At 45.7% G+C, this 26,336-nt stretch overlaps 1 protein-coding gene and 1 pseudogene across 3 annotated transcripts in view; one reads left to right on the forward strand and one right to left on the reverse strand.

Annotated features, from left to right (window-relative positions):
• The window catches only part of DAPK2 (death associated protein kinase 2), a 125,575-nt gene that overhangs the window by 13,126 nt on the left and 86,113 nt on the right, over window positions 1-26,336 (forward strand). The window lies entirely within an intron of this gene.
• LOC129506256 (elongation factor 1-alpha 1-like) lies at window positions 16,656-18,069 on the reverse strand (annotated as a pseudogene).

Here is a 26,336-nt window from a genome sequence, read left to right on the forward strand (position 1 = left end):
TGTATGGGGATCACATGACCATAAAAACCTACAACTTACTTTTTTCACTTAATGAAATACATTGAATATCTTTTTACAGCAATATATAAAGATCTGTGAGTCTTATTTTGGATGAAAGTTTTTTTTTTTTCTTAAATAAAAAACTTAGTTAAGCCAGTGAGAGATTAGCAGCCTTAACTCAGCAACTATTTTTATTTCTCAGTCCTACCTTCTCATTTTTCCAGGGCTATTTCTCACACCCACACATGCCCTCCTCTTTTGTGTTTGCTTGAGGCACATATGCTCAGAGTTAACATTCCTCCCAAGTCCTATGCTACTGTAGTAGTGCTTATGGCCCTGGGATCGCCCAGTGATGAGATGAGGCCTATCTCAAGTTCGTTTGTACCAGACTGTCAGCTCTTCAAAGGCAGGTTCTCTTATTTTGTTTGTTTTTTTAAGTTTTTTTAAAATTCCAGTTAGGTAACCGTGTAATATTAGTTTCAGGTGTACAGTACAGTGACTCAGCACTTCCATGCAGCACCAGTGCTCATCACAACAAATGCACTCCTCAATCCCCATCATCTATCTCCTTCTCTCCCCACTCCTCCCCTCCCACTTTTCTACCCCCTCCCCTAGGTCCTTTTTTTTTTTTTAAGATTTTATCTATTTATTTGAGAGAGAGAGAGAGAGAGAGCATGAGCAGGGGGAAGGGCAGAAGGAGAAGCAGACTCCCCGCTGAGCAGGGAGCCCTGTGTAGGGACTTGATCCCAGGACTCCGGGATCATGACCTGAGCCACCCAGGCACCCCTCCCCCTAGGTTCTTATTTTGAGCATCACTATAGCACTGAGACAAAAGCCAGAAGTCCTAACAGCCTCTTTGATTTCTCCTTGCTCTTGCTGTTTTCCCTTACTCTTAGAAAAATGAAACTTTTCCTTCAAGGTCCAGGTCAAATGCTGTCTCCCTGACAAAGCCTGACCTACCTTACCTATTCCACCCCATTCCGTGTGTTTAAATACCTCTTATTCTAGATGCATATCCATATTAAGTGCTCAGGTCATCATACTTCATGTTACCTGAAAGGGTTCACCTGGTCATCTCTGCACGAAGATTCCTCCAAGCTGGGCTCCCTTCTGTAGTGTCCAGAGCAGGCCTTTTACACTTGATAAGTGCTCAGCCCCCACAGATACCCATCAGTGAACTGCAGCGCTGTCTGGAACCCACCTTGACTTAAATCTGAGGCAGAAAACCTCAGCCAAGCCCCCAGCACACCTCAAAGTCCATGATCGGCCAGGACTTTACAAACACAAAGTGGGAAACAAAATGCAGTAATTACCTTCATTTCCTGGACACACATTATTATATTTAATCCTTGTAATATCCCAGGAAGCAGTTATCACTCCCACTTCACAGATGAAGAAATTCAGTCTTCAAAATGGTAGGTAGCTGGCTCAAGAAATTCAGATTTCCTTTGTCAAGGAGAAGCCAACTGGGAATTTCCACCTCTGTGCCACACAGCCAATCCCAGAGAAAGTCAGAAATAAAAGCCAGAAACTTTTCTGGGCAAAGCACTGCCTGCTGCCCTGGCCTGGGATTTTTGTGCCTCTCTGGTCACATACATGCTTATATTTCCTGTTGCTGGGAAGGTGAATGTGGCTAACATGTGTTAAGAATCTTCTGTGCTGGGATGCTGGGTGGCTCAGTGGTTGAGCATCTGCCTTTGGCTCAGGCATGATCCTGGGGTCCTGGGATCGAGTCCCGTATTAGGCTCCCTGCAGGGAGACTGCATCTCCTTATGCCTATGTCTCTGGCTCTCTCTCTGTGTCTCTTATGAATGAATGGATAGAATATTTATTAAAAACAAAAAAAATATTCTGCATTCACATCAGTGTCTGTACCAAGTACTTGCCATCCTTCCAGAATAATATGAGCTGGGTCACATTCCCACTTCACAGATGAGGAAACTGAGACTCAGAGAAGTTTTACAGTGTACTCTTGTCCCTTGTACCAAAAGGCTTCCTTGCCATTAACACCAAGCTTGTCTTCTTCAGGCCCAGGAAGCTCTCAGCTTGGTGTTAGTGGCAAGGTAGCTTTTGGGCCATACTGTGCCCTGGGCAAGCCAGTGGTTTCTGAAAGATGAGTGGTATGTATGTGGATGCCTATGTTCATGTCTATACTCTAGGTCATTATCACAGTCAAATGATCCTTCCTAGGCACCCACTGTACAATGGGCACTATGATGGATGTAGGACATTTAGGGCTTGGGCCTGGCCCCAGAAGAACTTAAGATCGTTTAGGGCACAGGAGTGCTCTCCTCAAATGAAATGAGATGGAACAGATCACAATCTAATAGGGGGACACCAAAGACATGTGCCAGCTGTTCAGAGGAGGAACTCCTCACCCTGGGTAGGACAGCACCTCACAGTCTAATGCAGGAGATAGCAGGTAACCACCCCAAGGTTAGGGCTCTGCCAGGAATTGAGGAACAGCAGGCCTAGGCTTGGGCAAGAGGACACACGGTGGGGGTTGAAGGGATGGGGCTGGCAGGAGGACAGGCGACCGCCAAGGGCCCTGGATGATAGAGGCAATGGAAGAAGGAGGGAGGCGCTTTCATCACTCATTGTTAGGAAAACAAAGCACAAAGCCACTCAAACAAAGTGGCTGCATTGCCCACGCTTCCGTCAGAAGCTGGCACACGGGGCAAATCATTTGCCCTGAGGGGTATGTCTTACTGAGCTCTGTTTGCATTATGAAAACTCTAAGAGTAGGAGGAAGGCACTTAGGTGTGGTGGTGGGTCACTGAAATAATTAGATACCTATATCTATGGTGTACACACTCTTTTCTACTTCATCACCAGTATCTATGTCTGTGTTGTGTTGTTTTCAACTTGACATTGTTTTATTTATACCGTTCCATGTATCCTGAATCCACATGACTTAAACATTTTTTGTTTCAATATAATTTCAAATTTAATTTAAAAAATTTTCAGAATAACAGAACTCCCATATAACCTTTATTTTTTTTAAAATTTTATTTATTTATTAAGAGAGAGAGAGCGAGAGAGCAAATACCAAGCAGGCAAAGTGGCAGGCAGAGGGAGAAGCAGGCTCCTTGCTCAGCAGGGAGCTTGACGTGAGACTCAATTCCAGGACACTGGGATCATGACCTGAGCTGAAGGCAGACACTCAACCAGCTGAGCCACCCAGGTGCCCCTCAAATATCCTTTATTCAAATACACCAATTTTGAACATTTTTTTTAACATTCTCTCTCCTTCCCTCCCCTCTTTCCTCCTCCTCCCCCTGCCCCTCTCCTTTCTTTCTCCTTCCTTCCTTTCTGTCTGTCTGTCTCTTATTACTTCTGAACCATTTGAAAATAGGTTGCAGACATTATGCCTCTTTATCCCTTAATACTTGATTATGCATCTCTGAAGGGCTTGACTATTCTCTTTCACATCTAGAGAACAGTTTTCAACTTCAGGACATTTAACTCTGATAAAATATTTTTATCAATGCTATCACCCTCATTGCAATTTCGTCAATTGTTTTTTTTTTTAATATTGTATTTATTTATTCATGAGAGACAGAGAGAGAGAGAGGCAGAGACATAGAGGGGAGAAACAATGGGGAGCCCGATGCGGGACTCGATCCCAGGACCCCAGGATCACGACCTGAGCCAAAGGCAGACACTCAACCACTGAGCCACCCAAGTGCCCCTCCATGAGTGTTCTTTTTTTTTTTTTAAGATTGTATTTATTTATTCATGAGAGACACACAGAGGCAGAGACACAGGCAGAGGGAGAAGCAGGTTCCATGCAGGGAGCCCCATGTGGGACTCGATCCCAGGACCCCAGGATCACAGTCTGCCATACAGACATTGCCGGTTTACTTAAGCTCCCCCTGTTGTTTCTCACTACTAAAAATAAATGTTTCTGTGGACATATTTGTTTAATTTCCTCTCTGCCTTATTTCTGCTGGGCGTATTCGCGGAGGTGGAATACTGGGTTGAAGGTCATGACTGATTTGTGTCATAGTTGAAACTGGAGACCGAATGGGTTTACTGGGTCACCAGTAGATGCTCATTTCCATGTGGCTTTGCCGAAACGCTTTCATCGATCTTGTGTGTTTTGGGGACTTTGAGAGTTTTGTAAAGATGCCTTCCAGTTTTCACGGCGGGAACGTTTAAAGCGGTCGAGTTCTTCTGTGCTTCTCCCTTTGTTCCAACCTTTTTTCCTTTCTCTGACTTTGCCCTCTTTTGTGGTGTTTACGTGTCATGACATTTTCAATCATTGGATAATTTGAAGTTTTGAAAGCAAGACAAGGTGGGTAAGGCAAATGTAATCACTCCCATTTTATAAATGATGCAGATGAGGTTCAGGATATGTCTGTGATCCAGCCGTGCCAGGACCAGAGGCAGAGAGCTCTTGCCTGTGGCCTGATGGTGTGGCCTCCCTCCCCTCTGAGGGGGAGGGGATCCAAGGTCTGCAGGAGACCACAGAACTCCAGCAGAAGCTTCTGATTCTTTGTCAGTACTTTTAGAAGCTGGCTGGAAGGGGTCTCCAGGTTTTTGAGAGCTCTAGGGGAAGGGCTGCCTGGGGAAGGGCCTGCTTCTGAGGGCAAAGGAGAGAACATGGTTACCCTGTACTTCTTGCTGAGGAAATCCACGTGAGGGGTAAGAGCTGAGGCTAGTGGTAGGAGTTTGGGCCTTAGGTACCCATCACTTTAGTGGCAGTCAAGCAGCTCAGGCTCTGGCCATGCAGGTAGGAGGTTGGAGGAGACCTTGATGCTTCCAGTCTTCCCACAGAGGTGATGGCTGTGGCTTTCAGTGTCCCTCTGGGATATTGGCCCAGACTCAAAGCAGCCTTCACCAGGCTTTAGAGCCCAAGAACTTTAATCTGCAAGGAGTCCTACCCTTTAATCTGCAAGGAGTCCTACCCTACCCTGTCTAGTCTGGGGGTAGAAACCTATAACCCTATAGCCACATCTGCTCTGCCACTTGTCTGAGTGGCCCTGGGGCTATGAACAGATTTTACAGATGAACAGTTCCAATGGATTTGATGATAGGGAACACTGACTTTGGACCCTGGTTAAGCAAAATGTTACCCCTCTCCCACCAAAAATGTTCCATTCTTCTCATTGGAAGATCTGTATTACAAAAACAAAAACAAACAAAAGTAAAATAAAACTCTGTATTATATTTTGAATTTCACCAACTAAATATTTATGGAGATTTTGTTTTCTTCTTCCTTATATAGATCACCTTGATTTTGCTTCTTGGTCCACAATGCAGAAATTATTTACTATCTGGCTCTTTGTGGAAAAAGGTGACTACTCCTGATTTCCTTCAGTAGAGTTTGTTATTTAAGCAATAAAACTTTTCAAAAGGGGATTATTATGGGCTGGGGGACAGGATATAAAGCGATCAAAGTGAAGGTGCCATTATAGAAAAGGCAAAAGAAGGGATGAGCAGAGGTCTACCTGGCTCTCTTCCTTGCCCTCCCTCTTGTAGCCTGCAAGGAACCTCCAAGAAGGCAGTTTCAGAGCCATTGTCTACCTAGGTTGATCCTGTCCTCTCAGGATGCCTGGGTGGCTCAGTGGTTGAGTATCTGCCTTTGGCTCAGGATGTGATCTCGGGGTTCCAGGATTAAATTCCCACAACAGGCTTTACAAAGGGAGCCTGCTTCTCCCTCTGCCTATGTTTCTGCCTCTCTCTCTGTATCTCTCATGAATAAATAAATAAAATCTAAAAAAAAAAAAAATCCTGTCCTCTTCAGAGAGTGCTGGGATAAGAAGGGAAAGGAGCTCTGGGTGTTAGGGATTGGGTGTCTTCTTTAAATCTGGTCCTGCACTAGCCACAGGAGTTCATTACCTGGTTTAATCCTCGTGCAGCCTATGTGATGATAGGTCTTTCTCCCGTTTTGCAGATGAAGCTGGAGTTTAGTGAGCTTGGCTGACTTGCCATGGTAGGTGTCAGTGAGGATTTAAGCCCATGACTCTGACTCCTAGTCCAGCACTTTCTTGGAGATACCCAGATGTCCTGAATTTTCTTTCTGCCTGAGACCTTCGGGTCTCCTCCAGAGAACAAAGAAGGAGGTTGATACAATTGTTTCCTGCTCTTGGTGGGCTTTTTTTTTTGTTAATATTTTATTTATTTATTCATGAGAAACACAGGGAGAGAAGGCAGAGACACAGGCAGAGAGAGAGAAACAGGCTCCATGCAGGGAGCCTGATGTAGGACTTGATTCTGGGACTCCAAGATCACACCCTGGGCCAAAGGCAGGCGCTAAACTGCTGAGCCAACCAGGGATCCCCCTGGTAGGCTATTGAAGGAGGTCTGGTGAGAGCCTAGTTGTCCTGAATCTGGTGTACCTCCAAGGCTGGCTCCCTGCTCACCCTTTGCCCTTGGTGGCTAGCATCTAATCCTGAGGCCTCAGGACCCTAATCTTGAATTCTGAGCTGCTGGCCACCTGGCGTCCTGGCCACCAGGCCTGGGGGATGATGAAATAAGCTTCCCTCCTTGGGGTGAGGTTAATTTGGCACCCTGGGGAAGGACCTCTAAGCTAAAGGGGGTAAGTTAGCTGAAGGGTGGTTTTGGGAGGGAAAAAAAGCATTCCTACCAGGCTTAGGGAGGAGAGCCTTGCTTCTCTCTCCTCTGTCCTCCCTTCCCAGCTGAGAAGACAGGGCAGAGGGGAAAAGAGAAGCTGAGGGACTCAGGGCAGGAGACTGACGAGCCCTAGCCTCGCAGTGACTATTCTGGGTGCAGGAGCCACAAGGCCCGGTTTTGATTTTGACTCTGCTCCTGGGAGCTTTTAGACCTCTGGCAGCTTCACTCTCACAGGCTCTGTTTCTTTATCCTAAGATGGTCCCCATCTCACAGGATTGTTGAAATACCACATGTGGAATCTGAGTCTCTTCATGTTTTCCAGCCTTCTGGGGTCCCATTCTTTAATGTCCAAGTAAGAATAATGAGCATTCCATTCCAGGGCAACAGGAAGTCCTCTTCCTAATCCAGCCTTTCTGGCTCTCCCTGGGGAGTACTCATATCCTTCTCTGAGTCTCAAGGCCTTGGGCTTGGGGGCTTCTTCCTCCTGTGAGACAAAGCTGTGACCTTGGCTCAGGCATGGACTCAGGCCCATTTCTGAGTGCCTTCTCTCACCACCAAGACTGGTTGCAGGGTATGCTGAGTTTCTCCTAAAACTTGAGGGTAATGAAAGGAATTTCTGCACAGAGATGGCTTAAAGTGTGGTAGCAGAACACTCTGCTCCTTTGACTCCTGACCTGTGTCATGATGCTGGGGCTTCCAGGACCCCACCCAAGGTCCCAAATCTGCTACCATTCTTTATACTTACTACCCAGGGGAGACCTCCTATCCTTCAGATAGCGCCAGGTTAGCTCCTTGTTGCAACCTGTCCCTGAATGGACCCTGAATCAAAGGCCCTTTAATATTTTTCCCAAAGAGGGCAGCCTGGGTGGCTCAGTAGTTTAGCGCTGCCTTCAGCCCAGGGTGTGATCCTGGAGACCAGGGATTGAGTCCCACATTGAGCTCCCTTCATGGAGCCTGCTTCTCCCTCTGCCTGTGTCTCTGCCTCTCTGTCTCTGTCTCTCTCCGTGTCTCTCATGAATAAATAAATAAACTCTTTAAAAAAATTTTTTCCCAAACAAAAGCCATCTTTGACCTATACCCACTTTGCCCCCATGATGGAGTCTTCTGTCTCCCTTAGTACATGGTAACAGCTCTCAGCAACTTTCAAAATGCCACTTTTCCCATTCCTGCCATAGATGTGAGGGGCATAGCTGGGCATCCACCTACCAAATGGTTACAGATATGGACATAATTGTGCTGAAAGCCTGGCTGTCAGTTGTTCTGGAGAGCTTATAGAGAGGAGCTGGGTTGGGCAGCTTCTCTGTTACCTCATTTGATGGGGAGACTCCTGATCAGCGTAAGCAAACAGGTGGGAAGTCACTGTCCCCATTTTACAGATTAGGAAACAGAGGGACAAGATCCAGTCCCTACCCTGGAGAGCAGAAGGGCCAGACTGAGTGGAGTTAAGGCTGTGTGTCCACAGAGGTTTATTAACACAGGTCCATGTAGCAATCTTGAAAATATTTCTTAGAGAAAGAGATTTTATAAAGCACTCTCAGAGTTAGCTAACTCTGTAGAATTTTTAGAGATTGGGGTTTTGAAATTCTTTCTGATGTCTCATCAGAGCAATTCTGATGTAGGATCATTCCTGGAGGCCACACACATCTGAGAAGATGTTAGATCCCTGCTGGTCAGGGAGCGCTGCCAGGTGCTGGCTAGGCTGGCGGGCTCCACTCCCACCTCTCCACGTCCTGTGGTTCCCAGTGCTGCTACCTTTCAGGAAGGTCTGTGGCTGGGCTGCTCTAATGGGACAGCTGAACCACCCCTCTTCAGGACACAGCCAAGAATGTGTCCCTCAGAATTGGGGGTCAAACTTATAAAAAACCAACTACTACTGACTGCCTGTATGACTGTGACCTTGAGCAAGTTACTTCACCTCTCTGAGCCTTGGTTTTCTCATCTGTGAAATGGGAGACATACCACCTGCCTTATCAAGTCAGGATGTGAACCGATAGCTCTCTTGATTCTAGAGAATTGAAAGAGATTAAGACAGAAACATGTAGGGATGCTTGGGTGGCTCAGTTGGTTAGCGTCTGGCTCTTGGCTTCAGTTCAGGTCTTGATCTCAGGGTTATGAGTTCAAGCCCCATGTTGGGCTACTTAAAAAAAGAGTGAAACATGCACCATCATGGTTGTGATCCTAGGCAGTATATCTGAATCACACAGGAGGTTTAAAACCTACAAAGAAACCTGGGGCACCTGCTGACTCAGTTGGTAGAGCATGTGACTCTTAAAGCTTAGAGGTGTAGCTTCAAGCCCCACATTGGGTAGAGAGATTATTTAAAAATAAAATCTTACAAACAAACATGCCTACATGCCAGGGAATTGAGCTCTAGAAGGCCTGGTGTGGGGCTCTGTATTTTTGTAAGTTGTCCCAATTTGTGTAGAATATACAACTGGATCTGAGATTACTTCTTCAAAATAGTTCTTGAGACACACCACCTAGCAGGCTCTCAGAGATATTGGTTTCTTCCTTTCTTCCCCTGATGGAGCAAGTCTCTGTATTATCCTCTGTTAATTTTACCTCTTTGCCTTTGCTCACAGCCACCCCTGCTGAGATGCCACCCTCCCTGCCTCCTCTGCCCTCCCCCGCAACCTCCTGCTTTTGCATGGTGTCTACTATCTTCAACATTCCTTTCTTGCTAGAACTATTCTCTTCCCGCTCCCCTACCCCAGTAGAGTGGGGCTGGGCTGGTTCTTGTGCAGGGGGAGCCCCTGATTGACCTCAAAGTGACCCATTCATTGGCTAGCTGGTATCCTATGAGATGGCTGAGCTAAAACAGCTCTGCCCACTAGGAGCTATGATACTTAGCTAAAAGCAAATTAACCGGCTTCTCTCTGAGACTTGACTCAGAGTGTGAGGAGGGCATAGAGCAGCCACTGATTCTACAATCTGATTCCTTTATGGCCTCTAGGTTCACTTCCCATTCCTGCATGTTTCTCCCAGTGACTTAAAGAGTTCCCTTAAAGAGTTCGAGTAGCAGGCTTCCCCAGTGTTGTCTACTCTCACCCATGCATGGAGCCTAGCTCTGGCCACTTCCTCCTGGAAGCCTGCCCAAACTAATGGAGGCATGTTGACTGCAGGCTGGGTTGGGAGTGTCTACAGTCCTACAATATATGTGGATACTCTTGTCATTATTTGCTCACGAGTCTGCTTTCACTGTGTTTTACACTACCTCTTGACAAACAGCTGCCCTAAATCAGCTCACAGTCCAGCAAGTTTTCTGATCACAGGATCTGGAGGCCATTCTGTTTTATTTACTAGTGTCTTACGTAGTGATCAGCATATGGTGGGTACATAATAAATGTTCAGATGAGTTATGGTTTCAGTTGGCTCCATTCTGTAGTCTCTATTCTGGCTTTGCACCATGACCTCAGTCATGTTTCTCCTCTTCTGTGGTCCTCAGTCCCTCTTTTCCAGTTTAGAACATGGCCACCTCCATGGCGTGGCACAGCTGGAGAAGGCTTTGGGAGATAGGAACTAAGTGGGGCACTGAGGAGTGGTTGGAATTCAGACCTGAGGCTGAGTTGGGGAGGGTGGGCATTCCAGATATACCTGAGCCTCCCAAATGAACAGGAACATGCAAGGTATGTTTGCAGGGGGTGGGTCCTTTGGAAACTAGGTGACCAACTCTAGTCAGAGAGCTGTGGGCAAGCCCAGAGTAGCAAACAGAAGATGGACAAAAATCTTAGCTAGCCATTAAAGATTTAATGGTATTGGTTACAGGGGTGGGTGGGGCAGAGATGGAGGGGAAGGTAGGACTAGGGATGATTTAACAGTTTTTTTTTTTAAGATTTTATTTATTTATTCATGAGAGACACACAGAGAGAGGCAGAGACACAGGCAGAGAGAGGGAGAAGCAGGCTTTCTGCGGGGAGCCCGTAGTGGGACTTGATCCCAGGACTCTGGGATCATGACCTGAGCCAAAGGCAGATGCTCAACCACTGAGCCACACAGGCACCCAACGGTTTTTTATTTATACTTCTCTGTATCTTCTAAAAAACATTTAATATATATTTATGTTATAGAGAACATACTGCTTTTTAAGTATCTCATGCTTAAAGTTTTGGGCTTTTTGCTGGTTTTAAGCTGGAGGAAAGGTTAATGGGACGGCATGCAGAAAGGGACATGGGAGTCAAGCTAAAGAGGAGTGAACTGAGGTGAAGCTTTAGAGAATATGAGGTGATGAGGATCTGGAAGGTCCTCAGGGGAGGGATGTGACTTTACTGTCTTATGTCCTTGACAAGGAAAAGATTCGGTAAACACTTGCTGAAGGATTAGTGAGTCAGTATGGCAGCAGCTACCAGGGAAGGTAACGAAGTGGCGACAGATCCATCCTGGTACCTACTATGAGTCTCCTGGCTCTCTCATCAGAAAAATTCTGGCAGATTTGTCATCACACCATCAGAATTTAGCCCAGAAGGGCCCCAGATACCATATGTCTAACCCCTTCAATGCACTATAAGCTCTTTAGAGTAATTTTTATTTAATATATTTTTTAAAAAGATTTATTTATTCTTGAGAGACACAGAGAAAGAAGCAGGGACACAGGCAGAAGGAGAAGCAAGCTCCCTGTGGGGAGCCTAATGTGGGACTTGATCCCAGGACCCCAGGATCACCACCTGAACTGAAGGCAAGACATTCAACTACTGAGACACCGAGGCGCCCCTAGAGTAATTTAAAAATTTTAAGTAATCCGCTCTTCATAGAAGTGTTCACCATGCACAAGACTTTCTTCTGTGGGCATTAAAAAAAAAAGTGACTTCATTCTCAAAAAGTTCACTTTTTGGGATCTTGTCTGTTAGGTGAAGTGCCACGTATTTTATGTACTCTAGCTCAAGTCCTAATTCCAGTGAAGCTGGCTTTAGGAAGCTGTTCCTAAACCAGAGCCTCCCAAAATAAGCCTGGAAAGCCTTTGCCTAGGACTTTGAAGAACATGACCATTAACTGAGAATAGAACTTAAACTGTTAATAGCAACAGGTGCCTGTTTAGTGATGACAGTATTGTGCATTTCCTGCTGTCTCTGTGAGATTGCCGGATAGCCAGAGATTAACTGGCACTGGCGTGGCTAGTCGTGTACAGCTGCACTCTATGCCCACAGGTATATGACTCTGACTTATCTGCCTTAGTTTCCTCTTTGCAGGGAGGGTGATTCAGGACCATGTCAAAGCCACATCTTCCCTATATTTTGTCAAACACAGAGTCAGGAAGAAGTGACTGGCTGATTAAACTGAGGGATGTGGCTGACTTACTTAGCTCTATTGTTTTGCTTACTCTACTTACCTCTCCGTACTTCCTAGACTTTCTCTACCCTAGCTGCTATGCCCCTCTGTCCAAGTCTTATATTTTTAGATTTTTAAAAAGTTTTAATTCCAGTTAGTTAACATACAGTGTTATATTAGTTTCAGGTGTACAGTATTGTGGTTCAGCAATTCCATACATCACCCAGTGCTCATCGCAACAAGTTCCGTCCTTAATCCCCATCACCTATTTCACCCACTTCCCTACCGGCCTCCTCCCTGGTATCCATCAGTGTGTTCTCTATAAATAAGAGCCTATTTCTTTATTTCTCTCTCTCTCTTTTCCCCTTTGCTTGTTTTTTATTTTTATTTTTATTTTTTAAAAGATTTTTATTTATTCATGATAGACAGAGAGAGAAGGGGGGGGCAGACACACAGGCAGAGGGAGAAGCAGGCTCCATGTAGGAAGCCTGATGTGGGACTCAATCCCGGGACTCCAGCATCACGCCCTGGGCCGAAGGCAAGCACTAAACCACTGAGCTACCCAGGGATCCTATTTTGTTTTTTAATTCCACATGAGTGAAATCATATGGTATTTGTCTTTGTCTGACGGACTTATTTCACTTAGCATTATATTCTTTAGCTCCATCCATGTCCTTGCAAATGACAAGATTTCATTCTTTTTTTAATGGATGAAAAATACTCCATTGTGTGTGGAGTATTTTCTCCTTTTCTATTCATCAGTCGTTTTACATTTGGACTGCTTCCATATCTTGGCTATTGTAGATTATGCTGCTATAAGCATCGGGATGTATGTATCCCTTTGAATTAGTTTTTTTTTTTATTTTTGGGGGGTAAATATCCAGGACTGTGATTGGTGGATCCTAGGGTAATTCTATTTTTAACTTTTTGAGGAACCTCTGTACTGTTTTCCAGGGTGGCTGCACCATTTTGCACTCCCACCAAGAGTGCATGAAGGTTCCTTTTTCTCCACATCCTTGCCAACACTTGTTGTTTCTTGGGTCCAAGCCTTTTTTTTTTTAATTTTAAAAAAAAATTAAGAATTGATTTGTTTTAGGGAGAGAAAGAGAACAGGGGGAGGGCCAGAGAGAGAATCTCAAGCCAACTCCACTGAGCATGGAACCTGACTCCGGGCTCAATCCTATGACCTTGAGATCACAAGCTAAGCTGAAACCAAGAGTTGGATGCTTAACTGACTGAGCCACTGAGGTACCCCTCTTGTGTCCAAGCCTTTTAATGAGATGTTCTTTTTTTTCCTTTGGAGGCCCTTCTCTCTTATCTCTCTTCCTCTCCTCCTCTAGTTTTCCTCAGTCCTCGAGTTCAGTGAAAATACCTCCTATTCCTCTGCAGCCTTCCCTGGGACTTGCCCTGGCCTCATCCATCTCTCTAGCTTCGAGGAGCCATAGAGCCCTTAGAGTCTGTGTCTCAGACATAATTGCCCTGAGGTAGAAGGCTTCCTGGAGGTTCATTCTGTATCCTGTGCCAGACTGGGAACCCCTGGAGCACAGGGGCCGAGATTTATCTTCCTTAGTGTTGCTGCCACCTCTGGCATGGAGCCGGCCCACAGCAGGCAGTCAGCAGACGCCAGGGCTGGTGCGACCATAACCCGTGCTCAGCCAGCGCTGAGCCCCAAGGGCTTGAGATGTGTTGACCAGCCCAGAAGAAGGTAGAAATGCGGGATCCCTGGGTGGCGCAGCGGTTTGGCGCCTGCCTTTGGCCCAGGGCGCGATTCTGGAGACCCGGGATCGAATCCCACGTCAGGCTCCCGGTGCATGGAGCCTGCTTCTCCCTCTGCCTATGTCTCTGCCTCTCTCTCTCACTCTCTCTCTCTGACTATCATAAGTAAAAAAAAAAAAAAAAAAAAAGAAGGTAGAAATGCAGCATCATTTTCCTCACAGCCCTGCTCACACGACCTTCTTTGTTTTCTTGCCTGGAGGGGGGTGGAGCCGGGAACAGGCCAAGTGTGCAGAGCCCTTTGACATCTCAGCAGCTGGACAGAATGCCCGCTTGTTCTCCCTCTCATGTGCCACAACTGCCCCACCTCACAGCTTCTTCTTGCCTTGGGGTTAGCCTGGTGGCCTCCTGGTGGCCTTCCTGCTCCTGCATCTCCGGAAGTGGCTGAGCCTGGTTTTGTGAACCCAAGCGGAGTGACTAAGTCCAGGGAGCTCTTCACCCTGTGCACAGGTACCAATCTCAGCTGAGGAGATGAAGAGGAGTCCTATTGCCCTAGAAGGTCCAGATCAGGGTTGGGGCATTCTTGGGGTTGCCTGAGGATAAGAGACATAGAAAGCCTCATTTGGGGCATCCAGGACAATAGTCCACACGGGGACTTTGGAGTAAAGAACCTGATTCAATGGGATCCCTGGGTGGCTCAGCAGTTTAGCGCCTACCTTCAGCCCAGGGTGTGATCCTGGAGTCCTGGGATCGAGTCCCATGTCAGGCTCCCTGCATGGAGCCTGCTTCTCCCTCTGCCTATGTCTCTGACCTTCTCTCTTTCTGTCTCTCCCTGTGTCTTTCATGAATAAATAAAATAAAAATCTTAAAAAAAAAGGAACCTGATTCAAGTCTCACTTTGGCCACTAATATGTTGTGCCTTGGGCAAGGCAGTATTCCCCGCTGGGCCATGTAGCATTTTGGTGGTGTGACAGGAACTTGAATGCAGGCCTCTTCACTCCAGGTCCTTGGCTCTTTATACTGTTGCACAGAAACACATATTCCTTTCAGTACCTGAGGTGATTTTAGGAATAGGGGCTTTCTTCCACAGGTGTGCTGTCAAGGATCTACCCCCAAACCACAATTCTCCCACATTTCCTTCCTATTGGTATTTTTTTAAATTTATTTATTCATGAGAGACACACAGAGAGAGAGGCAGAGACATAGGCAGAGGGAGAAGCAGGGTCCCCAAAGGGGAGCCTGATGTGGAACTTGATCCCAGGACTCCAGGATCATGCCCTGAGGCAAAGGCAGCCGCTCAACCAGTGAGCCAGACGCCCCTCTATAGGCATTTCTCTTTAAGCCTCAGACTCCCTTGGGGGCTACCAGACAGTCTGTCTCCTTCGACAGCTGCAGGGAGATCCTCCCCAGAGGAGGAGGGTAAAGTGGAAATGCTTGAGTGCAGCAAGTGATGCCCTCCCACAGATGGGCTCAATAACTGTTTGTCATATGAACGGATGAACAAATGCAGCAATGAATGAATAACAACAAGAAACAGGAGAATTGATGATGCCACGATATTACCTTAATCATCACTGTAAGAGATCAGGCCACTCTTGGGAAGACCACCCTGTGAAATGGACCATCTCAGACCAGCACCTGCCCACTTGGCAATGAAAGGCCTGATAAAATGGGACCTGTGCCCACCTGCCGTCTCCGCTGTTTCTCTGTGTCCAGGCATTCAATGAGAGGACAGTGAGAGAGAGTGCTGATGTGGGGTGGGCAGTGGCAGGGCCTGTGTGTGTGTGTGTGTGTGTGTGTGTGTGTGTCCAGGCTTTGGTTCTGGAGCTGCATGTGCTTAGGCAAGTCCTTTCCCCCATACAGCCTCAATTTTCCCATCTCTAATATATATTTTTAAAGATTTGTTTATTTATTTGAGAGAGAGTGAGAGTGCACAAGGTGAGAGGCAGAGAGATAGGGAAGGAGCATAGAGTGTAGAGCCCAATGAGGGGCTCAATCCCATGACCCTGAGATCATGACCTGAGCCAAAACCAAAGTCAGACACTCAACCCACTATGCTACCCAGGCCACCCTCCCACACACTGTCTCTAATATTTAAGTGTCTCCTGACACTAGTCTCCTGTACTTTATGATTATATGAAGCATCCTTGCCAGGCTGGAGGCCACCTGCTTAGTTAGGGCAGGAGTCACTCACCTGATGCTGTGGCCTGTGGCACAGGAAAGCACCCAGTGCCACTGGGACTGCTGCTGCTGAGATTAGACAGGGACGTTTGGCACTGAATCCATGCCCAGAGCCTGTTTTAGCAACACAGCTAGTAAATATTGACCCTGTGACATGAAAGTGGAAAGCAGAGATGACTATGTTAACTCACTCAGAGGTAAGAGTTCAGCAAGTGCTGATAAGCTGAGATGTAGTTTTGCAATGTGGGAGTATGTCACTAACAAGTTGTTTAGGGTTGGGGAGAATGGAAAACAGGACAAGGAAGCCTTCAAGGGCAATCAACTACTGCTTTCTTGTAGACACTGGCTGGCCTGTGTATTCATCTGTTCACTTTTAAATGAGTGGATACTTGCATCCTTGAGGCATATAGAGAAAAGAATGCAAGGAAATACACCAAAACATCCTCCACAATATTCTCTAAAGATGGTGAAATTGTCACTCATTTGGATTTTTCATATACTTTTCCTACTTTCCATAGTGTCTGCAATGATCACATATTACTTTTATAATTACAAAAGGGCGATGTGTTAGAAATGACATATTTTTCTTTGAAGAGTCTGAAGGAAATTTCCGAATCTCCCAAGTACCTCAGACCTTTGTGTTTTGCCTACTGAATAATACCTGTGACAGATTTTTGGTAAAGTTGTTTCCATTAAAAAGTACTGATTTTAAAAACTAATAACTTAGAACTGCCACACACACACACACACACGAAACAAATGGTCCACAAAACATTCTCCTTTCCTTCTGAAGGTTTTACGATGTGTTGTTATCATTAACCAGTCTTTTACTATTAAACTTCTATGGCCAATTGACACAAACAGTTCTGAAATGGTTCTTCCACCACTAAGAGTGGGGTGGCAGGTATTGCGGATAATATTCATTTAGCCTTCTGAGCCTTCTTCTGGGCAGACTTGGAGAGCTGGCCAGCTCCAGCTGCCTTCTTGTCCACTGCTTTGATGACACCCACAGCAACCATCTGTCTCATGCCACGAACAGCAAAATGGCCCAGAGGAGGATAGTCAGAGAAGCCCTCAACACACATAGGTTTGCCAGGAACCATATCAACAATGGCAGCATCCTCAGATTTTAAGAACTTGGGACCATCTTCCAGCTTTTTTCCAGAACGACGATCTATCTTCTCCTTGAGCTCAGCAAATTTGCAAGCAATGTGAGCTGTGTGATGATCCAGCACAGGTGCATATCCAGCACTGATTTGGCCTTGATGGCTCAGGATAATCACCTGAGCTGTGAAGCTAGCTGCTTCCATTGGTGGGTCATTTTTGCTGTCACCAGCCACATTGCCATGACGAACATCTTTGACAGATACATTCTTGACATTGAAGCCCACATTGTCCCCAGGAAGAGCCTCACTCAGAGCTTCATGGTGCATTTCAACAGACTTGACTTTAGTTGTAACATTGACTGGAGCAGAGGTGACCACCATGCCAGGCTTAGGAATATCAGTCTCCACTTGGCCCACTGGGATAGAACCAATATGACCAATTTTGTAGATGTCCTGGAGAGGCAGATGCAAGGGCTTTATCAGTTGGATGAGTTGGTGGCAATCCAGAGCTTCAAGCAGCGTGGTTCCACTGGCATTTCCATCTTTACCAGTGACTTTCCATCCATTGAACCAAGGCATGTTAAGCACTTGGCTCCAGCATGTCACCATTCCAACCAGAAATAGGCACAAATGCTACTGTGTCGGGGTTGTAGCCAATTTTCTTAATGTAGATGTTGACTTCTTAATGATTTCCTCGTATCTCTTTCTGGCTGTAGGGTGGCTCAGTGGAATCCATTTTATTAATACCAACAATTAGTTGTTTTACACCCAGTGTGTAAGCCGGAAGGGCATGCTCACGGGTCTGCCCATTCTTGGAGATACCTGCTTTAAATTCACCAACACCAGCAGCAACAATGAGGACAGCACAGTCAGCCTGAGATGTGCCTGTAATCATGTTTTTGATAAAGACTCTGTGTCCTGGGACATCAATGATGGTCACATAATACTTGCTGGTCTCGAATTTCCACAGGGAGGTATCAGTGGTGATACCATGTTGACATTCAGCTTTCAGTTTATCCAAGACCCAGGCATATTTGAAGGAGCCTTTTCCCATTTCACCAGCCTCCTCCGCAAATTTTTTGATAGTTCTTTTGTCGATTCCACCACTTTTGTAGATTGGATGGCCAGTAGTGGTAGACTTGCCCAAATCTTAAATAAGTGGATACTTGCATCCTTGAGGCATATATCCAATGACGATGATGTTGATGTGAGTCTTTTCCTTTCCCATTTTGGTTTAGGTTTAGCGGCGGTTTTCATGACACCTGTGTTCTGGTGGCAAACCTGTTGTGAAATAACAGGATATTTTTTTCCTAAGTAAACAAACACTTCCTGCTTTGAATGCTTTCTGTTTGCCAGCTCTATACACCCCAGTGGTGAGGCCTGGGTTGGCCCAGAACTGGCAGGTCTAAGAACAGGACACTCTGATGAGTGGTTATATGGGAGCCGAAGGTGACAGGAGCCAGGTATGGAGGGACTAGGCCTTAGAGTTTGGAGCATGGGGGTGGCAGTGCCATTATTATAATAACTATTGCTAATTAAGCACTAACCATATAATAGGAGCCTTCCATGTATTATTACTAATTCTTACAAAACTGTGTGATAGGAATTAGTTACTTCTTAGGGGTGAGGAAACCAGGGCCTGGACAGTCACCTTTCCAAAGCTCCAGAGCCAGTCAGCAGCAGGCCTGGAGTCAAACCCACGTCTGCCTGACTGCATAGCATGTGTTCTTCCCACAATGCCGGGCTGCCTATCAAGTGATTTAGGGTCTAGCACTAGAGAACAGAAACTTCCAAAGAGAGCATGAGCTAAGAAACAAGGTGCATGCAGCCTTCACCCAGGACTGAGGGTCTTTGGAGAAAGAGGCAGCCCCAAGTATAAAACATGGGTGAATAGCTACAGGGAGGATCCTTGTGAGTCAGCCCTGATCCCAGGACTGGGTGTGTCTGCCTCTTTGGCCCCGGGGTGACCCAAAGGAGCTGGTAGAGCCATGAGAACCATGAGATAGGTACACCTCCTTTGAGGATACTTCTGGCCAGTCCAGAGGACCTTTTATCTGCTGACTGCTTATGAGATTGGGGGGGGGGGGATGCATTTGCTGAGGAGAAAGGAATTGGAGCTCGAGGTATTGGCATCAAGGCCTATGAGTGGGGAGAAAGTGGTCTTTGGACCTTCTTTATGCCTGGTGAATGAAAACAACCACTAAAGGAATCTTATGGTTGTTTAGCTCTTTAACTGGATTAGTAGCATTAATTTCTGAATCTGAGGCAGCGATTGCCTCTTTGGGCTCCTAGATCCAGTCCTCACAGCCCTTGGGACTGGTGCCCCACTTCCTCGCCCACTTCCCCTGGAAATCTCTCTGCCTGAGCACTGTAACTGGAGAATGCTCTGTATGCCCCCCTCATCCAGGAAGGCCTGCCTTCCAAGAATGAATATCTCAGAGTTGGACTCAATCTGTTAAAGTTGGTTTCCTTTTTTTTTTTTTTTTTTTTTTTAGTTTTCTTAGGAGAAAAGATATGTGTTTTAGAGGAGTGGCTGAATTGTGGTATGTGGTGTTTTTTTTAAAAAAACTATTTCTTTTTGTTCCAAGCAGCCGAGTTGTTTGAAGCCCAGCAGCACCCATTATAGAAATGGCTTATCTTGTGGTTCTCCAGAGTTGTGGCTAGAATATTTTTGGTTTCCTGGCAAAGCCATAGAGAACTTTGAAATTTGATGGAGAAGGGTTCAAAGCTGCCCAAATTGAAAGGAGCAGGGGTATTTGTGCTTTCCTCCCTCTGGCCTAGGAGTCTTTGTTCCTCTGAGGTTCACACCAGTGTTGAGTACCTACTTTTGACATGATAATCATGGTAATTTCCTACGTTTGTATAGAGCTTTACAGTTTGCAAAGCATACTCACATACACCGCATTTAGTTCTCATAGCTATATTTCTAGATCAGCAGAAGCAACGAGCTCTCTCTTTTACAGAAAACTGAGGCTCAGGCTGGGTTAAGTAACCTGGTCACACAGCTAGGAAGAGGCAGTGTCAGAAGTCAAGTCAAGGTTTCCTGATTCCAGACCAGGGGAGGCAGGGAGGTTTGTACCCAGTTAAGATGTGGACCTGCCATTGTCCTGAAATAGGCCCAGCACAGCCAACCTCCTTAGGCCTTGAGGTACAGTTTGGTGCTTTGCCTCTATGGCTTCTGTGGCTGCTATCTCTGTTGGGTCTTCACATTCACCCTGTGAGGCAGCAGAATAGGTAGATGCTATTAGTCCCATTTTGCAGATGAGAAAAACAATATTTTAAGAGGTGGGTGACTCAGTCGGTGTCTTTTTTTTTTTTTTTTTTTAGTTATTCATAAAACGAGTGTGTGTTGGGTGCCTCTTGGAGCTACATTGGGGGCTGTGGTCACAGCCAGTGCCTGGGGAAGGAGGGACTAAACAGAAGGAACACAGTAGATGCTCAGCAACTCTCTGCTCAGTGAGAGCCCTTGAGGGCAGCCCCCGGGTTGAGGCTGTCTTTGTATTCACTACAGCAATGAGAACAAGGTGGGCTCAGGCCAGTGTTCCACTTCATTATTCATGTGAATAATGGTGATAATTGTTACCACCTATTGCACTCCTGTTATCAAGCAGACCATGGGCTGGGCGGTTTACCGGTGCTATTTCTAATGGCCAGAGTAGCTCTGTGAGGTAGCAGGTGCTTGCCCCACTTTACAGATGAGAAAACTGAGGCTCAGAGAGAGGAGTCATTCTAATTCCAACTCATCCTGGGATTAAACCCAGGTCTGTTTGGGGCACCTGGCTGGCTTATTCGGAAGAGCATACAATTCTTGATCTTGGGGTTGTGAGTTTGAGCCCACATTGGGTGTAGAGATTACTAAAAATAATTATAATAAAAAATAATTAGTATAATAATAAAAAAACACAAAACCCAAGTGTGTTTGACTCCAAAGCCAGAATACTTTCCACTGAACTACACTGCCGATGATAATGGACTCTGAAACAATCACTGGATGCTGCCACTTACTTTTGGGGGGCTCACTGATAAAGAGAATCCATTGTGGAGGGCCTGGGCTGGATGGACAAGACCACAGCACTGGACAGAGAACCAAGAGGCAGGGAGCCCCACTGTCATAGCCATACCTGATGGGAGCACGCAAGCTCCTGTTTATGGCCCCTGTATCCAGCTGGCCTGGAGTCCTCAGGAGCCAGAGGCTGCCTTGTCTTGTGACCTCTGTTACACAAACACGAGTGACATCATCTCCTAGAACTCCCAAGACTCCCCAGCCTGTTTCCCCACCCCCTGCCCTGCTGTATTAGTTTTCTGGAGCCACCATAACAAATTGCCACAAACTAGGTGGTTTAAAACAACAGGTATTTATTTTCTCACAGTTGTGGAGACCAGAAGTCCAAAATCAAAGTGCTGACAGGGTTGCTTCCTTCTGGAGGCTCTCAGGGAGAATGGCTTCCCTGCCCCTCACCTAGCTTCTGGCAGCTGTCAGTAAGCCTTGGCATTCCTTGCCTTGTGGCTGCATCTCTCTGCCTCTGTCTTCACATGGCCTTCTCCCCTGTGTGCCTCCATGTGTCCTCCTCTTTTGTCTGGTCTCCCTCTGCCTCATTCTTATCAGGACAACTGTCATTGGATTTAGGACCCACCCTGGTAACCCAGGGTGATCTCATCTCAAGATCCTTAAATTCATTACATCCTCAAAGACCTTCTTTCCAAATAGGGCCACAATCATATATTTTGGAAGTTAGGACATAGAATATCTTTTTAGGGACTACTATTAAACTCACTATACCTGCTACCCCCTTTTCCTCTTGGAGTTGCCTGAGACCTTTGGGGTCAATGCTCTCATTGCAGGCTAGGCCTTGTGCTCATGCATTGCCTCTTCTCCCCAAGCAGCCCCTTGAAGCAATGGTCGAGTAGGTCTTGGCCCCCAAAGACTGGCAATGGGAGGCTTTTGTATAAAATGCACATAGAGCACTGGCATTAGTTGCTTTTGAACTTCAGAGCAGTAATTCCCACCTGGAACATGCTGTCCTCCTGGTGTATGGCATAGGCAGGAGAGGGGATATTCTTGGCATGGCAGGGCCCCAGGGGTCACCATGCAGTGCCCTCTCCTGCCCCCTCACCCTGATTGACTACCCTGCAAAGATCTGCTCTCCTTCTCTGGCCAGATCTCCTTATACTTTCTGGCTGCCTCTTCTTGGGATTTTTCCTTACTCCATGCCTCTTGCTTATCTGGTAATTTCTTTTTCCTCCTCCACTGGTGGTGAGCCATGCTTTTATTTAATGGCGTTAACTTTTCTGGGGAATCAGGTCTATTTTTTCCATTAGATGTAAGCTCCCATTATACTTTGCATGCAGTGTCTGATAAATAACTGTTGGTGGCCTATTAGCTGCTCATCTGGCATCGGAAGGTGTGGACTATGGGTTTCATCTAGGACCTGAGGTCTCTCCTTCAGAGACCTGAGGGCTGTAGGGAGAAATGAAAGCCCAGGAATTGGATGATTTATTTGTAAATATTGGGTGGCTGTGAACAAGTCACTCACTTCCTCAGTCCTCCTTCTTCCTGTGGAAAACCAGAGTGTTGAACTGTTAGATATTCTGTAAGGTCCTCTTCAGGTTGAACATTGTATGATATCCCAACAGCCCTCAGGTCTCTGAAGGATCACATCTGATAATGGCAGGCTCTGGCCAACTTGAAAGTTCTCCTTGTGCCTGAGGTAGGTCAGAGATACCCAGTCCTCCACCACCACCCACAGCAGGGCTTCTCCTCAGGGAACCAAACGGCAGGTGGGGCCATGCATGCTTTTCTCTGTAAGGAGTCTTTGAGAGAACCCCACTTCCCTAGGGTCATGTTCTCTGGGACCCGGGAAGGCTATCATGGAGCCCAGTTAGAGGAAAATGAGGTGAATAAACACACTTGACTTGTGTCACTGCCACGTCACAAGGACTTAGGCCACAGAGCCGCCCAGCCCAGAACCCTACCTGGAAGGTGTTTCTTTCTGGTGAAGCTGCCAGCCACACCCAAAGGAGGTTGGGATTTACTAAGTGAAATGACTAATTAGTCCAGAAGCAGGAGATTTCTATCTGGAACATGCATGCTTGCAATGGCATCATGATTTATTCATGTGAGGCTGGAACTCTTGTAAGGGATTGGGCCCTTGCTTCCTGTGGTTTCCATGTGATGTGCAGCCAACTGTATTTTTCCAGAAGGGATAATTTCTCTAATCTAGCCTGCTTTCCCAGTCGCTGCCAGGAAGCCTCAATTGGTCACTTAATAACACCCTCTTTCCTGGGTCTGCACTTATTTTAGAAGGAATGCATTCTTATCTGGGGCTCAGTCCTTTTCTGGCAATGTAGGGGTTGGGCTAGATAGTATCTCAGGGCCTTCCACCCCTTAGGTTCTTTGCTTTTAAATTCTTGCCCCTTCCTGAAGCGAACCCTTCTGTTTTCCTGAGGTATTTGTGTCCATAGGGCTATTGAATGTAATCAGAGACCTCTCAGCGGCTTGGAAACCTTGTGCCTGCCTTCATTTTTTTTTTTTCTAATTACTAAATCTCAAAGGCACCTAGTGGAATTTAAGCTGCTAGTTTCTGGTCTTTTAAGATTGCACAGATTCACTTCAGGTCCTCCAGCTTGCAGCTTCCAGCCCAAAATATCTCAGTAACAAAGAACAAAGTCTCAGCCCATGGGGAGAGTTAAATCAGGCTTACTCCACCTCCATATTCCCTCAGAGTGAGGGAGCTGGACCTGGTCTCACTTTTCAGGACATTTGCAGTGTTACTATGATTGCCTCCTGTGCTCTGGCTGTGGAAATGAGAGGCTCCTTAATGATTTGGTTGCCACCTTGTGGATTGGCTCAGGGTGAGGATGGCAGGGGCCTCAGATCTTCAGGGACTAGACTGTCAGGGGCTGTATCAGGGTTTTGCATCTGTACGTTGTTCTTTTTTTGTCTATTTCACAGTATGATCACACCGAAGGTACAATTTATATCCCATTTTCCCCAGTTGCATTACAACGTATACATTTTTTTGTCATTCCCTCAGTTATATATATATTGGCCCACGTGACATTCCAGATATAATTTCTAACATGATCATGTTTAACTTTTATAGTTGAAAAAAGAAAACTAGTCAATAAAAAAGAAAATCAAATAATGCTTTGGATATTTCCTGCCCCATCCTCCTGAACCTCTCTGGCCTCTCCTTAGAGGTGACCATTGTTAAGTTTCTATGTATCCTTCCAGAAATGATCTATGCATATACAACCATATATATGCATAATCTGTAGTTTTTAGAATGTAGGTGGGATGAGAGGGACATATAGATGGGATCAGAATGTTGTTCTGCAATTTGATTTTTAAATTTTGTGCTTTTCCCCAGATCTGTGTGTGTGTATGTGTGAGATAGAAAGGTTCTTTTTCACAGCTACTTGTACCACCTGTTATAGATGGACCATAATGAATTTAATTAGTGCCCTTGTTGGTAGACATTTGAGTTGTTACCACAATGAGCATCCTTGTACATCTGCGTATCTGCATGTAGCATTTACTCACCTTCTAACTACCAAGCATGATTTCAGGCACTGTGGATTCTGCAGTAAATAAGACAAACTCTTGTGCCACATTTGTACTGGTATAATTGTAAGATAAATTCAAAGCAGAATTTTTGGCAGATTGATTTATTACATTTATTGAATGCATCTAAGCCACATAGAATATAGGCATACCTCATTTTATCCTGCTTTGCTTTATTACGTTTTGTTTTTACAAATTGAAGGTCTGTAGCAACCCTGCATTGAACAAGTCTTTTGGCACCATTTTTCTAACACCATTTGATCATTTTGTGGCTCTGTCACATTTTGGTAACTCTTGCATTATTTCAAACTTTTTCATTATTATATTTGTTATGGTGATCTGTGTGGTCAGTGATTATGACTCACTGAAAGGTCAAGTGGTGGTTAGCAGTTTTTAGCAATTAAGCATTTTTCATTGAGGTATATATATATATATATATATATATATATATATATATATATTTAAAGATTTTATTTATTTATTCATGATAGACATAGAGAGAGAGAGAGGCAGAGACACAGGCAGAGGGAGAAGCAGGCTCCATGCAGGGAGCCTGACGTGGGACTCGATCCCAGGACTCCAGGATCGTGCCCCAGGCAAAAGGCAGGCGCTAAACCACTGAGCCACCCAGGGATCCCCTATATATTGTTTTTTAAGGTATAATGCTATTGCATAGTTAATAGACTATGGTATATTATAAACATAACTTAAAAAATATTTTATTTATTTGATAAAGTGAGAGTGCATGTGTGAGAATGAGAGAGAGAGAGAGAGAGAGAGAGAGAGAAAGAGAGAGCAGGCTCCTCAGCAGGGAGCCTGATGCAGGACTTGATCTTAGGCCCCTGAGATCATGACCAGAGCCAAAGGCAGAAGCTAAACTGACTGAGCCGCCCAGGCGTCCCTGGTGTGAACATAACTTTTATATGCATTGGGAAATTGAAAAATTCATTTGATTTGCTTTATTGTGATATTTGCTTTACTGCAGTGGTTTTAGAATTGAATCCGCAATATCCCTGAGGTGTGCCTGTATTTTGTTGAATGATAAATTAGTGGCAGCCTGAAACTTTCTCCACCTGCCCTTGCTCCTGGCCACATTATCGGCATCCTCTCCTCAGCTCTCAGTGGCTAAAGGGCCATTTAGTGAGGCTTCAGAAAGGTCATTAACAGCATTCATGTGGGGTGTGAGTGGTGACTATGTGTTTGTTAGCACTTTTAAGGTTCCTTAGGGTACAGCTTTGCAGTGTGTCCTCACAACTATGTAGGAAAGTCAGAGTGACAGGTGTGCACTTTACAGAAGGAACTGGGGCACAGAGAGATAAGGTGGAGCTAAGGTTGGTGATGGGGCTCTTGGCTCCCCATGAAGCTGGCTGGGGGCAAGGCTGGGATGAGGACCCAGGAATAGGGGCTCTGCTTCCTGGGCCTCTTAAGGGGTCCTGAGTCTCTGCTCTTTAAAGCATGTTAGGGGTACCTGGCAGGCTTAGTCAGTGGACCCCATGACTCTTGATCTCGGGGTTGTGAGTTCGAATCCCAAGTTGGGTGTAGAGATTACTTGAAAATAAAATACTTTAAAAAATCAATTAAATCATTTTAAAACTGGAAGATTAAGTTAGTTTTTACTTTTCACTATGTGGAGATAGGGTTTTAAACGACTTGCATTTCATGAATTTACTTAGAGCTGTGCTGTTACAGTGCAGTAGCCAGCAGCCATGTGTGACTATTTAAATTCAAATGTAAAGTAATTAAAATTAAATAAAATTACAAACAAATTCCTCAGGCATAGTGGCCACATTTCAGGTGCTCAGTAGGCCCGTGTGGCTAGGAGCTACCACGTTGGACAGCGCACTTACAGAACATTTCCATCATCCGCAGCCCTGGCATAGAGTGTCAATAAGGCTGGAGCATCATTTTTCTTCTGAACACTTGGCTGTTTG

This window comes from Nyctereutes procyonoides, unplaced genomic scaffold (genome assembly GCF_905146905.1).
Source record: "Nyctereutes procyonoides isolate TBG_1078 unplaced genomic scaffold, NYPRO_anot_genome, whole genome shotgun sequence".
Classification (NCBI taxonomy): domain Eukaryota; kingdom Metazoa; phylum Chordata; class Mammalia; order Carnivora; family Canidae; genus Nyctereutes; species Nyctereutes procyonoides.